Here is a 15,644-nt window from a genome sequence, read left to right on the forward strand (position 1 = left end):
GTCAGTAAATTATCTAACTGGCCTGCTACATCTTGTTACGCAAGGACGTAACAAGTACGTCCTTTCACAAGGACGTGCGAAGTATTGTGATCGCGAAAAATTTCGATTTCCAGATTTCAACGGATCCTTTTTGACCATCCCCGAATCCATTTTTACTAGTTTCGATGTGACGTCTGTACGTACGTATGTATGCATGTACGTACGTACGTACGTATCCCGCATAACTCAAAAACGATTAGCCGTAGGATGTTGAAATTTTGGGTTTAGGACTGTTGTAACATCTAGCTGTGCATTCGCCTTTTGATTGCAATAAACTGAACCAAGTGTCCAAAAAAGTCCCAAATCCAAAATAAATCTGGATTTTGAACTTTTTCTTAACTGTAGTAATAAGCCCTCATTGAGAGCTTTTCAATGATATATCATAAGTTGACTAATTTTCATTGGTTCTAGATGATTTAATAAATTTCTATAAATTTTCAAAATATATTTCATACTTCCGCTAGGATTATTATAATTGATTTGAGTGTTGTTTCTGCCATTAGTAGCATTTTCATTTCATTTGTAGTTGACGTGTTTCGGAGTACCTCCATTCTCAAAACTATTTTTAGCCCTGAGTCTTCCAATGTTGGGATCGTCGAATAAATAGCGATGTTAAGATTCTCCCACACCCCATCAATACTGTCATGGCCTCTTCTGTTTGTCTCTCCCGCTCTAAGTTACACAGTTTCTTGATACTGATCCTTATGATTCTTCATTTTAATAATAAATAATAAAATAAGTTTAAGAATAAATTTAAATTACTACCTTCAATTTCTAAATTTGTAAGATTACTACTGTAACTAATTCTGAATTAATTAATATATCTTCAGTACTTTCATTATCTATATTTTCATTACTTAAATTACTTTCGCTGGTACAGCACAAACAGATTATGATATAAAAACCTTAAAGGTTTTTATATTATAGCACAGGCTTAGCTAAGATTAAATAATAGTTAATTAGTTAATGTCATCATGCTTTTAATCATGCGATTAATATTTAAAACAATTTCCAACTGGATGATCTTCCATTTAAAAAAGTAATAAATATGTTACCTTAAAATACACAAAAGTCTGGTAAAATGATAAAACTCCCCGGTTTAAAGAATTGTATGACTTCTTTTTTTATTTCCATTATCTTCAATTAGAGAGAAGACAGTTTTATTCTTAGATGTACATGTATGAATTCATTCCCTAAATATTCTAATTTGATAAGTGAAATAATTTTATTAGACATATTTAGAAAAAAAGGAGATTGTACACTAAATTTATTATAATGTAAACATTCGTCACGGAAGAATAATAATGTAACTTATAGTTCAAAAGTTGCAATATTTGGTTTGTATGTAAAAATATATAATTTTGTTCACTTTTCCTTATAGAACATTTAAATATCTCATAATGGTTATTTCTTTGAACGTATTAAAAAAAAATACAAATTATATTTCTTTGTTTTCTAAAGGCGAGTGTTATTAAATTAATCTTTAAAGATTACGAGTAATAAAACCAATTAAAAAACATTAAAATATTATCATTATTAAAACAATTAAAATATTTTTAGTATTATTTTTATTTAAAACTGGGTAAGCTAACAAAAAAACAACTCCTGATGAAAAAATTCGTACGCAAAATAAGAAAAAAAGCGAAAAATCAGTATCTTGATAAAGATATGAAAAGGAATGCAGAAGTGTGACGGAAAGAAGAGACTACTACTGAGTGTCAGCTAAGGCGCTCTCTGAAACGTAGAATATGTTTTATTTTTTTATCTTCAGTTTTTCTATTAATCTTCTTGAATTTTCGTGCGAAAATACTTTTAATCTCTGAATGACAACAGTACATATTTGTATTTTGTTATATATATATATATATATATATATATATATATATATATATATATGCGTGTGTGTGAATATATATTGTAACAAGACCGGTATAGCGGGTCTGAGTAATGGATTCTACCAATTATTATGAAAGTAATAATTGAAGGAATCCAGTAAGGAACAAAAAGGAGAATCCTTTTTGTAAAGAATAGGTCCGTTTTCAATCGTCTTTTGTCATACTGCCCGCTGACACAAAATGAAAACATGTTGTCCGGTGAGAAGAGACCAGGTTTGGAATTCATGAGAACAAAAGTCTTGATCAACTGTTCTCACGCTTCAACTTGGATCCGGTCTGACGGGTAAAGAGGCTAGAAGTATAAATTACTCAGGAAGACCAGCTAAAAGAGAGTTCTATTAGAACACTGGTTCTAATAGAACTAATAGAACTCTCGCAACGCCTCGCAGACTGTGCGAGGCGTTACGACATCAGTCCTCCAAGGGCAGTTCTGTGAGGAATTCAGCGAGGAGAGGTGCGAGTTGTGTGGGTTCGGCGGAGTTTTGCGAACCAAAAAATAAATCAGAGACGTTACTACGTCGGTCCAGCGAGGAGAGTCATTGGTGTGAGAGTGCGAGACGTCAGTTCAGCCAGGAGAGTCTTGAATCCAGTTCAGTACGAGTAAGATGACGCCACCAGTAGTTCCAGTCAACAATAAATAATATCGGTGATATTATACACAGTTATATGATGCACAGTTGTTTGTTAGTAGAAGACTAGTAGTTAAAAAGGGTTAAGACTAGCGGTTTCTTTTGTTAATGGAACTAGTTTTCTATTTATGTACATGGAATAAATTCCGAACGATTATTCATTTTGAACTCTGTCTTGTGTGTAATCTGTATTTATTATTTACTAATGATTTATCACTGATGTGTAATATTTTGATTGCTATTCTTTGTTGATCACGCTCTGATTTTGTCATGCTTACTCTTTTGATTATGTTATGTTTTTATATGTCGTGTATTAATTGGTTCATTTGTTGTTATTGACATGTAATATTATTATCGTTTACTATTATTATTTTTTTTATGGGTGTAATTACTATATTAATATTTGTGTTCATTAATTTTTGTATTATTATTACTGTATTTATCACCATTGTTATTATTAATGTCTGTTGTAATTATGAACATTTTAAACCAATCTGTAACTATATAAACATTCTAAATGTCAACCTCTCAATATCCTGATCGGGCCGCGAACCACGCGATAATAAATATATATAACCATTTAATTTATACGAAAAAATACAATGGAATTACCAGAAAAATTCCTGAATAAATTTTAAAAATAATAATAATTGGCTCATTAAATGAAGAGTTAGGCTTGAAACAAACGCAAAAAAACTGAAAAAAAATAAAATTATTTATAATACAATATATAATAATAAGTGAAGTAACATTCACTTAAAATATTAAGAAAACATACGAGTAAAAATAAATAATTCAGTGATATTGAGGGTTACAGAATTACGAGTAATAACAATGAAATAAATAGAAGGATTTGCAATAATAGTGAACTATTGTTAATTATTTTGCTTGTTATTATTGTTTTAAATTATTTACATTCACATTAATCAAATGTCATCATACTTCAAAAATCCATTGTTAGGTAACAGGATTTTCTTAAAAAATTAACTAACATATGATTAGAGAGAGTAGAACTTTGACAACTACATCGGAAGGGTCAGTAGAAGAAAGGAAGTGAGGAAGAAGAAGGATAAGGTTAATAGTTGAAGTGAAGAGTGGAAACTACAAGGGATGGAACTATAAGGATGAAGGAAAAGGCTTGAGACAAAAATGGGTAGAGACAGTGATGGTGTAAAAAGTTAACAGGCATAACGCTAGATAATGATAATATTGTTTTAAAAAAAGAATCTAAAAAAAATCTAATCTTGTGGCAGAATCTTATAAAATAAAAACAACGTCTTATAAAATTAATACAACTTTGAAAGCCTATATATTAATGTAGGCTACTGAAATCAGTTCTAAAAGAAAGTGAAGAGGCTATGACCGGTAAGGTGTACAAAGACTAAACAGATAGCCCCATTGAGGATGTAAACTAATAGATACACATTGAGGCTAAGAAAGTTCCACAGAATAGAAAGGATTGCAGAAGTGTAACAGTCAGTGAAATGATTGATTATTAATGTTTGCTGTATCTCAGCCTAACACCTAGAAAGAACTAGTTTTGAATCCCAGCTAGGTTTCACGTTTTGATATACTAAAAAATCTCCATATACAAGGTTTAAAGTTATATAGTGAATTAATGATTAAAAAAAGTTGATTCTATTAAAACTCTAACGTTTTACGTCTAACATTTTAGAACTGGTTTGTTACATAGTAATAAAGATTTACATAATAGTTTTCTACGTAAAAAGCAAAATAAAGTTATAAAAAAAACAAAATTATTTATTTTTAGTAACAAAAAAATAAAATTAACAACTCTTTTTCTTTTATTATACAAGTATTCATTCCTGTATAGAAATCTACAAAGCAAAACTTGCTTTTTTTTTAATTTGTTTTTTATTTTTTTTAAATAAAAATCTTGTCTTTTATTATAAATATTTTATTGCTTTGGGTACAATAGTCAAATTGTAATGAACTGGATATTTGAATGGATAAAAATGTTTATTATTTTTTCTTGTGGAATTGATACTTTTAAATATTCATGCCTGTTTGCTTTTTTTAATCTTCATTTATTTTTCCTGTTAAATTTTAAACAGTTAATTTTTTTCTATTACTAAGCGTACAAAATGATTTAAATAGAATAAAGCATGATCGTTTTTAAATATTTGATCATTTTCTTTAAGCTTAATTACGGTTTGACTTTTCTTATTAATCTAAAAAGTGATTTTGTTATATAACAGTAGTACTTAATAACTCAGGGATAAGTCGTAAGGAATAGTTTGGATATTCTTTGTTCGTTGTAAATGGATATTATTTTTTTAAGTTTTATATTTCCTAAAAAAAATACGTAGAATTTATTTTCAAAATGAAATAAATATTTCGTTTAATATTTATTTTTCATTTATACCTAATAGGTAATGTTTTAATTTGATTTTTTTAAATGTAGTGAGAGGAATTTTCAAGAAAATAATGGAATTTGAAACAGATCCCTGAGTATGTGCTTTTTTATACTAATAATCCACTCAGATTATACAATCTAAATTACTTAAAATTAATTCTTTCCATAAATTTCCCTTAAGTTAAAATTTGAAAATTTCTTGTTACAGTATTTTGAGTATTTTCCAGTTTTTAAATCTGTTTAGTCTTTAAGCAATGAATTCATGTGTATTAGCTTTTTTCTGAACACTTTTCACCAATAATTTCTGCCAAAAAGTCAATCTCAATTAAAAAAAAATCGACATTACTAAACATTTTAACAAATGAATGATTCCTAAGTTTTTAAAAAAAGTAAAATATCTACAAATTGCAAATTTCCTTCAAAAAACGGGAAGAATTTTAAATGAAAAAGTCTTCTCGAATTTTTAATGCCCAAAATTCATACAAATAGAATTTATATTAAGTCCAGTCCTTGCTGAGATATGACCCCTTCTTTCTTTTTCCTGTTTAGCCTCCGGTAATTACCTTTCAGATAATACTTCAGAGGATGAATGAGGTTGATATGTGAGTGTAAATGAAGTGTAGTCTTGTACAGTGTCAGTTCGACCATTCCTGAGATGTGTGGTTAATTGAAACCTAATCACCAAAGAACACCGGTATCCACGATCTAGTATTCAGATCCGTGTAAAAATAACTGACTATACTAGGACTTGAACGCTGGAACTCCCGACTTCCAAATCAGTTGATTTGGGAAGACGCGTTACCACTAGAACAACCCAGTGGGTTGACGTGACCCCAAAACCGACTCTTTGACACTTCCACTCTAAACTTTAATAGTACCAACGCTTCATATATAGATGTTATCATACCAAATTTGAAAATCTTTGATTCAGCTATCCGAAATTAATCCGAATTGCGATCAACACACACACACACTCACGTGCGCATGCACACACAAAAAAACATGTTTCAAAACGAGCCATAATAACAATTTTTTTTTTATTTTCACTGATGGTTGGCGTGCTTCTGATTAATTAAAGAAATGGACTTGAATAAAATTACACAATAACATCCGTAATTATATTTTAATCGTTCATTGCAATTAAGCAAAGTGATCAATCAAGTCTAACCCAGTCTCCTTAGCAAGCTTTATAGAGTATTTAGATGGTATATTGCTAAAATTTATTTCGTATTATTTTTAAATATTTACATTACATAATAATATTATACATTTAGGAAAAAACCTTATTCTATGTAATTAAACGATGATTCAAGGTCAAACTTCTCTTTATCTGTACTAACAACTTGATGTGTGTTTTTTATCTTCCATCCTTACGATATTACGAAATCTATAAATTACAGTGACTTTTTTTATTGAAGTTTCTGATTTTTTCGTATACCATCAGAAAATTAAAGTTATAAAAACATTTTTGAGTTTACAGTTACACGTTGAATATGTTTTTTTATTGGTATGTTTATGATGTGTATATAATTTTTTTAGACGTTTTACAAGTGCATTAATTGCTTTAATCTGTATTCCTTTTCTTATTTTTATAAAGACGCAAGTTTCTCGCAGTTTTCATTTTTTGAGAACGGTTTTTATTTCATACGGGCAGCGGTTTTTTATGCCTTGCCAAATTTTAATTTAAAGAATAAAATTAAAATGGTTTTTATATTGTTTTAAGTGGGTTTTATTTAAAATACATGTATTTAAACCAGAATGCATTCTTCATCATAGACAACATAATAAACCAAACTACATTTAAAATAAAATATATTATCTTGATATTTAAAGTATTAAATTCAAGTTTTACTTATCAGTAAATTTTATTATCAAAACTTATAGAGAATTTAATTCTGAGAAAATTGATGTAATAATCTCAATGGAAAATAAAAAAAAATATTATTAAAAGCAACACAGAGAAATGTTATGAATTTGTAAAAATTAAAAACAGCAGTTTTTGGTACAATAAATTAATAACTTTGAAAAATTAGATAGGTAACGTTTTTTTTTTTTTGTCTTCAGTCATTTGACTGGTTTGATGCAGCTCTCCAAGATTCCCTATCTAGTGCTAGTCGTTTCATTTCAGTATACCCTCTACATCCTACATCCCTAACAATTTGTTTTACATATTCCAAACGTGGCCTGCCTACACAATTTTTCCCTTCTACCTGTCCTTCCAATATTAAAGCGACTATTCCAGGATGCCTTAGTATGTGGCCTATAAGTCTGTCTCTTCTTTTAACTATATTTTTCCAAATGCTACTTTCTTCATCTATTTGCCGCAATACCTCTTCATTTGTCACTTTATCCACCCATCTGATTTTTAACATTCTCCTATAGCACCACATTTCAAAAGGTTCTAATCTTTTCTTCTCAGATACTCCGATTGTCCAAGTTTCACTTCCATATAAAGAGACACTCCAAACATACACTTTCAAAAATCTTTTCCTGACATTTAAATTAATTTTTGATGTAAACAAATTATATTTCTTACTGAAGGCTCGTTTAGCTTGTGCTATTCGGCATTTTATATCGCTCCTGCTTCGTCCATCTTTAGTAATTCTACTACCCAAATAACAAAATTCTTCTACCTCCATAATCTTTTCTCCTCCTATTTTCACATTCAGTGGTCCATCTTTGTTATTTCTACTACATTTCATTACTTTTGTTTTGTTCTTGTTTATTTTCATGCGATAGTTCTTGCGTAGGACTTCATCTATGCCGTTCATTGTTTCTTCTAAATCCTTTTTACTCTCGGCTAGAATTACTATATCATCAGCAAATCGTAGCATCTTTATCTTTTAGGTAGCATTAATCAACTGTATATTTTGAAAGTAATTTGAATAATTTTCATTGTTGTCATAAAATTGTGGTTACGCATTAATAATAAAAGTTAGGCGCTTTAGTTGTTTTTGGCATAATTTTGATTGTGTTGATTATTTTTGAGAATTAACTTATATAGTATATTGTTTTTTTTATTCTTTAAACTGCACCTACATTTTTCCTATTAAAATTGAATCTAAAAAAGTAAAATTCTTTTTTGAAAAATGTCGTATTTTTCTCTCATTCAGAATATGCTGATATGATTTTTGTGTACGACTTTTGCGATGGAAGTGCTCCAGCTGCGGTAAAAGAATACCGACGTAGGTATTCTGGACTAGCAGTTCCAAACCGTGAAGTATTTTGTATAATTTTTAATAATCTTCGCGCTTATGTTTCATCTGAACGTCAACTGTGATTATGATGATGAAAGGGAAAACATCAGGTGGTACAGCTTGGTCCTATTATCAGCACACGAAGAATTTCTACAGGATTCAACGTTCCACAAATTACAATATGGAGGACATTAAATTCTCACGAACTGCATCCTTATCATATTCAGAAAGTCAACACTTGCAGTTTAATGACCATGCCAGACGGCTTCAACTCTGTCAAATGGATTAACAATAATTACCGGTTAATTCCGTTCATACTATTTTCGGATGAAGCTACGTGTTGTGTTAGCCATTACGGATAATGATAAGCACAACACACGGTTTAGGTTTTCTGAAAGAAACCCACAAGCTGTAGTTGAATCAAATTTCCAGCAGCGACTTTCGATGAACGTTTGGTATGCATGATCGACAATCAATTAATACTCCCTTTTATACTACAATAATGTCTCACGCGGAGAAATTATCTGAAATTTGTAAAAACTGAATTATTTACTGTGTTTGAAAATGTCTGGCGAAACGAATTGAAATGTACTAACAACTTAATGGAGCACCAACACTTCTCATGAATGAAGTAAGACAACTCTTGAAGAAAAATTTACTAGTAAATGGAATGGACGTAGAGGTTACCTAGATCACCGGACCTTACCTAAAATAGTTCAGAACTCACCTGGAAGACAACATCCTGGCTGACGGTGGTCTCCTGCTGGTCGATAGAGCCTCGTGGGCGGAGGTTTAATTCCAACCCAATGAAGCATGCATGATACTCGAGCTAAAGTGTCATGCGGCGTATCGGCGTATTGATGTCTCGAACACGAAATATATTCTAAGTCCTCACAGAGACAATTATAAGGTGAACGCTTTTTCTGATTTTTCTGACTTCCTGTTCGTCCCACACCAAAACCAGCCTGGATCTCCACCGATCCGAGCCTCGGCTATCGCATGACCCTAAATCCAAAAAAGCCAAAAAATTACCCTCTCCCCAAAAAAATCTTTGCCAGGCCAAATCATGCCGTTTTCAGGCGTTTCACGTTTTTTTTTTTTTGGTTAGGCTATATTGTGTAAAGGGTCAGATATGTCAGAAATTTCGTGAAACGCCTAGAAACAAAAGGATTTGACCTGTCGAATATTTTTTGTGAGGGGTAATTTTTTGGGTTTTTTTGGATTTGGGGTCAGGAGGTAGCGAATGCCCGGTTCGGTGGTGATCCGGAGGGGTTTTAGTCTGGGACGAACAAGAATTCAGAAAGATTAGAAAAAGTGATCCCCCTTATAATTGTTTCCGTGAGGACTTAGAATATATTTTGTGTTCGATACATCGATCTAACCAAAACAATGCCCCGCTGACAACCCTTTTAGAGTATCGTCTTCAACTCATTGCTGACCATTTATTCGTTCAACCAAACAAAAATCCGACGCCCGTCACCATACCCTTAGATTACTTTCTTCTTTTTTTTTTGAGTTTTACTGGCATCAACTGCTATGGTCATTAACCCGATGAAAATTTGTACAATATGAAAAATGCCATGCCTGATCGGGATTCGAACCCTAGACCTCCGGATGAAAGGCTAAGACGCTACCACTCCGCCATGGTTGATCGGCCTCTTAGATTACTGCTTAGGAGGATGGATGAAATGCGATGTATACAAGCAAAATGTAGACATCGTGATGAACTGATCGCTCGCATTCTTAATGCTGTTGCCCTCATCAAGGAGAAGACATAATTAGGTTGGTGACAGAAAATGTAAGGAAACAAGTTGAAAAGTGCATCGATATCAGTGGTAGAAGTTTTGGGACAAATTTTACTCTGATAATAATATCATCACACAGTTGTTCCTAATTTTTTTCTGTAAACCAATTATATGACTTTCGAGTCAAAATACTGTCAATTCCTGCACTAAGATACATTTTCTAATTGCTAATAACAGTATTACAGTTTCAAGAATCAATTCTGGACGAATAGATCTTATGAACTACAAAACCTCTCTCAACAACATTATGATCGTCAGATAAATTAAAGTACGTATATACATTGTAATTGTAATAATACGTACATTGTTATTGTAATTTTAAGTTTTTTTTCTTTTTTCTTTTAGTACTGTTATGTTAATGAAAAAGACGATTATAAGTTACCAACATTAACTATCGTTTGAATTGTAAATTTTACGTTGGCCTTAATTATGACTAAATAAATATTTTATTCAAATCAATGATAAAGAATTAAATAGATTAATATTTTTTTTTAAACCACAAAGCAAATTGAAATAATCGTTATCATATCGGCTTTCCATTGAGTGCAAGAGGGGATTTTATATATTATAGGTTGTTTAAAAAGTACTGAGCCTTTGTAAGCCAAAATTGGGAAAGCATTTCTTGATATTGGAAAATAACATTTTGAGACTCCATATACATAATTATTTTCCGATTACCTTCAATCATTTTTCCGGCAACATCATAATCCCGTCGCTATAGAACTTCTGCGGTTTCTGATCTAAAAATTGTGACACGTGGTTTTCACAGGTCTCTTTTGAAACTAACTTAACACCATCCAGGGAGTTCTGCACACCGAAATTAATGATAGTCTGACGGCGCCAGGTCCGGGTTATACGGTAGAAGAATTATCTCCCAGTCAAGTTCTCTCAATTTCTGACGGATTGTTATATGCATGCGTTTAACGTTGTTGACCAGAAAGGGTTAACACCCTTTCTGTTGATCAGGTCAGACCGTTTCTTTTGAATTTCTAGATGCAATTGCGCTAATTTTCGACAGTGCTTCGACGATGATTATTTCACATATTATTTTCTAAGTTGTTCACTTTTCATCACTCGTGTTCAACCGCTTCAGAATGGCTCGATTTTGTTACTATTCAGTTGAGATTCGCAGATAGAAATTCGATCGAGTAAATTTGCCTGAGTCGATCATATGGCACCCAAACTTCGAGCTTCTTTTTGTAACCGGAATTCTCCAAATGGTAAACACTGTTTAGTGATGGGTGTTTAGGTCATTGGCGATGTCATGACTGCTTACATGCAGGTTTTCCTCGATTTTTGACAGAATACACTAACGCTATCTCGTGCGCAAAAGGCTCAAAACCTTTTAGATTACCTATTAATTAGAAAAAATGTCGGCCCATAATTACTACAGAACATAATGTTAATTTCTCATTTATGATTTGGATCAGAAGTAAAATGTTAAATAATCTGGGAAAGTTCCCGTTTACAAGTTTATACTATGTAATAGGCTTCAAAATCGGAAATAACTTTAACGTAGCTTAATGAAATCTAGCTCCCACCCAAACATAACCAGCCGAAATACTAAATCTAAAAAAATAATACTTTTCTATTAATGCTTATTCTTCGGCTCAAACAACGTCGTTTTATCCAATGAGCTTCAATGAGTGATTTCTTCTTTTATTTCGTTAGTAGTATCAATATGATTTTATTAATTGTCGATTGGAATAATTTTTTTTTGTCCAATTTAGAAAGTAATTATTTGCTGTAAGTGATTATTAATTTAGATCATAAAGTCGTACTTTTGCAACTCATTAATGCGATTTATATTTATCTATATAATATTACATTCTACGAATATATCAAGCGATCGATTTATTAGTTTCCACTCTTTTAAAAGGTCATTATTATAAGTTCTTATTACTTGTATTAAAAAAAAACAAGTTAGCGTCCTTATGACTTAAGAGATTAAAAGGTTGCTGTCACTATTATAGTTCAGAATTAGAAACGGTGGAAAGTAGTCGAAGCTTCTTTTTTGTACCACATACGTAAAAGACCTTACAAGTTAGTTTTTTATTGATTTTTTAATACATTTTTTATCTGCTCGAACCAGTTTAGTTATTTTATTAAAATGTAATGTAAAGTATTTTTCCCTTTTTTTTACTAATAACCTTTATGTTAATGAAAAATATTATTATGTTATCAACATTAATTACCGGTTGTAAGAGTGTAAATTTTATGTTGACCTTAATTATCGCTAAATTATTCACCAATAATAAATAAATAATTTAATGAATAATTGCATAAATGATTAGTGTGAAATTATTTTCCTTAATGGTTGATGGATTAGTGCGGAATTAAAATCAAATAACACAATATTCTTGCTTACAAGGGTAAAATAAACCCAGATCAAAACACCTTTGTAGAAAAAAAATGGTTAAAATTAATATTAATGCATAAAACATTTACATATTGAAATAGGAATGAAGAAGATATGCGCAGAAAATAACTAAAAATAAAAACCATACAAAATAAAGTAATTTATATAAATTGATAATAATATTATATATCATTTTTACAAACTGAAATAAATTCCTGCCCATCTCCGTGGCAGAATGGTAATGTCTCGGCCTTTCATCAGAAGGTCCCGGGTTTGATTACCGTTCAGGCATGGTATTTTTCATGCCAAACGGTATTTATTTTAAACATACCGTTTGACATGGGAAATGGAATTTTTCCATTTCCCATGCATAATTATTTTCCATCCATATTATCCTTTTATATAATCAGTAAATTGACTGGTTGATCCTTTTTTCCTTTCCTTTCAAATCTGTTTAGCAAACACTCCTTTAAAATTAGAATGTATACTTTCTATTCCACCAAACCATATACGTATTTCCTTATGTAAAATTACACTCCAAAATCTTGTATTTTTTAATAACAAAAAAATAAGTATTTTTATTTTTTAAATAAAGTATTTTATTTATTATTCATACTTATTTCGTCGCCTTAAATCACAAAAAATTATACAAACTTTTAACAATCTCTTTCCAATTTTAGAATGAATCTTTAATACCAATATATATTTTTTCAGCATCAGAAGTGAAGTCTCTGACGCAAATTAATCTGAACCTTTTTTATAACATTCCTTTTCTTTTGTATAGAACTATTCATGAAGCGTTTTTGGTCATTTTGAAAAACTTCTAATTTTTTTATAATGATAAAATATGTTTAGAAGGTAAAACGGTATGTTTCAATTTATGTTAATTGAATGGAATTAGAAAGCAAGATAACCTTTAGGGACAGGTAACTCGCGTTCTACTTTGAAAAAATATGTTTCTTTTTACTTTTTTTAATACATCTCTAATAGCATACAATACCATAAACAACCAATTATTTCTATATTGTCTTGTTTCTTTCTCTTTAATATCTTTAAAAGTCCTTTAATCAAGATAATATGAATTTCTTATTGATTTTATATGCTACTGTAACTAACTAGTCTTTATAATTGGATTCATTAATCAATAAATAAACGCTGAACACAAATTTTGATCCTAATTTGTATAATATTATATATAATAAATTGACTTAATTGAACCTAAGAAGAAAAATCTATGCAAATTGGTCACTAATAAAATTAAAATACAAGTTTTTTTTTTCTTTAATAAAAATCAGTACTTGTAAGCCATGTCTTATTCTTTTATATTAATTGTTTTAGACACAAAATTTACTCAAAAAATAACTTATTTAAATATTTTTCAAATAATTATAAATATCTTTTTGATTTATTTATTTAATTGTTTTAATGTAAATCAGTAAATTAAACATATCTAAAAAAATGATAATACAATAAATAATCTATATAAAAATGAATGTTTGTCTGTCTGTATGTCTCTTATGCCTTCCTAAACCGTTCATCCGATAGCGATGAAACTTTGGGGAATGGTTGGACGCATGCCAGGGAAGGTTTCTGAATTAGTTTGGACCCGCTAGGTCGTGCTGGCGTCGAGATATTTCGAAAAATTGTATTTATGGTCCGATTTGCCTCATATTCAGAATACATGTTACTTACATGGAAATAATGATCTCTGCAAAAAATTAACCCGCTAGATGGCGCTGGGGTTGAGATATTTAGAAAAATGTTATTTATGGACCGATTTGGTTCATATTCAGAATATGAATATTAGTTACGTGAAAAGAAATATTTTTGCAAAAACTATACCGCTAGGTGGGGCTGGTGTCGAGATATTTACTAATCAAATAAATATACAAACAGACTTTTCTATTCTATATATATATAAAAGGCATGTTCGTATGTGTGTCCGCTAAAGACCAAAAAACTAATGGACCGATTTACGCGCGGGTAAAAGGGAAAAAGAGGAAAATGGAAAACGGGGAAAAGGAGAAAAGGTGGAAAGAGAAACGGGGGAAACGCAAAAGGGTAAAAAGGAAACTCAGAGAGGGTGAGGGAGAAGGGTGAAAGGGAAAAAGGGAAGGAGAATAAGTAAAAAGTAAAATTTGTGAAGTTCAGTTTTTTAATTTTTTTATCAAATTTTCAATTGTGTTCATTTAAACTCTCTCTCTCTCCCACTCTCTCTCTCTCTCTCTCTCTATATATATATATATATATAGATTATTATTATATATATATATATATATAAATATATGTATAACAATAGCAAAGCACTGCCGGGTTGCTAATATATAATAAATAATTAAATTAGAAATGATGGAATTATAACAGAAATACATACAAATTTTACAGAGATCTATTTATACTAAGATATGTAAGAGCATCATCAGAATTACAAATTAACTTTACTTCATCAAACTACTGCTTTGCAGTTTCATTTTCAAACCCAGTATAGTTGTAAAAATAATAATATTTACTGCCTATAAGAAGTTATATTTGCAACAAATAAAACAAGATACACTAATACGTTCAGTATTATATGTAATGTTTTAAGTAGCAACAAATAAGCAGTAAGGAATGAAATCTATTTTCTATCTTATCATTCAACATTTTTGATATCTGAGGAAAAACATTACATTTTTTAAATGAATTATTGTATTTTCTACATAGATAATAGAACATAGAACAACAGAGTAGAAGATATTTTTTACTTTGATTCATACAAGAAGTTTTTTCATCCTTATTCAATGAAAGATTCATTTAATTTTTTATTGTAAATCCCATTTTTTACAAAATGGATTATCAAAGCATCTGGTTTAATAATTAGGTCTATTAATCATTCTATTATCAAAAAACTTCATGGAAAATTTTATAAAAAAATTAAGATTTTTTTTTTTTTAAATTTATGTGCTGGGTAACCATATATAGTTATTTAGACTACAAAATATTTATGAAATTAAATATGTTAATTTAAATATTAATGAAAAAACTTTAGTTCTTTTGCTTCTGTGACCATATAAATGAACTTGAGTTAAAGAACATTTAAATATTAGAGATATAGTTAAATTCAAAACGCCTCTATTTTGAATATATTTATCCCAGTTGAGAAAGAAAATCATATTTTAATTAAAAGAAAAACTCAAACCTTTGTTTTTTATTGAAAAGTGTTATTAGTTTTCTACAATGAGAATTGATTGGTAAATGAATACCAGTTTTTCATTTTCTAAACAGGTGTCACTGACAGTAAAGGTACTGATAACTCCAGTGAAGAAGGAACCATACGATTAGGATTCACCGGAAGAAACAACTT

At 30.1% G+C, this 15,644-nt stretch overlaps 1 protein-coding gene across 2 annotated transcripts in view; it reads left to right on the forward strand.

Moving 5' to 3' along the window:
* The first annotated feature begins 2,309 nt into the window (after positions 1-2,309).
* The window catches only part of LOC142320202 (protein argonaute-2-like), a 55,192-nt gene continuing 41,857 nt past the window's right edge, over positions 2,310-15,644 (forward strand). For both annotated transcript variants that reach the window (XM_075357886.1, XM_075357887.1), the window contains exon 1: positions 2,310-2,580. The gene's annotated coding sequence lies outside the window, so the exon portion shown is untranslated. The remainder of the gene's footprint in view (positions 2,581-15,644) is intronic.

This window comes from Lycorma delicatula, chromosome 2, assembly GCF_047948215.1.
Source record: "Lycorma delicatula isolate Av1 chromosome 2, ASM4794821v1, whole genome shotgun sequence".
NCBI lineage: Eukaryota > Metazoa > Arthropoda > Insecta > Hemiptera > Fulgoridae > Lycorma > Lycorma delicatula.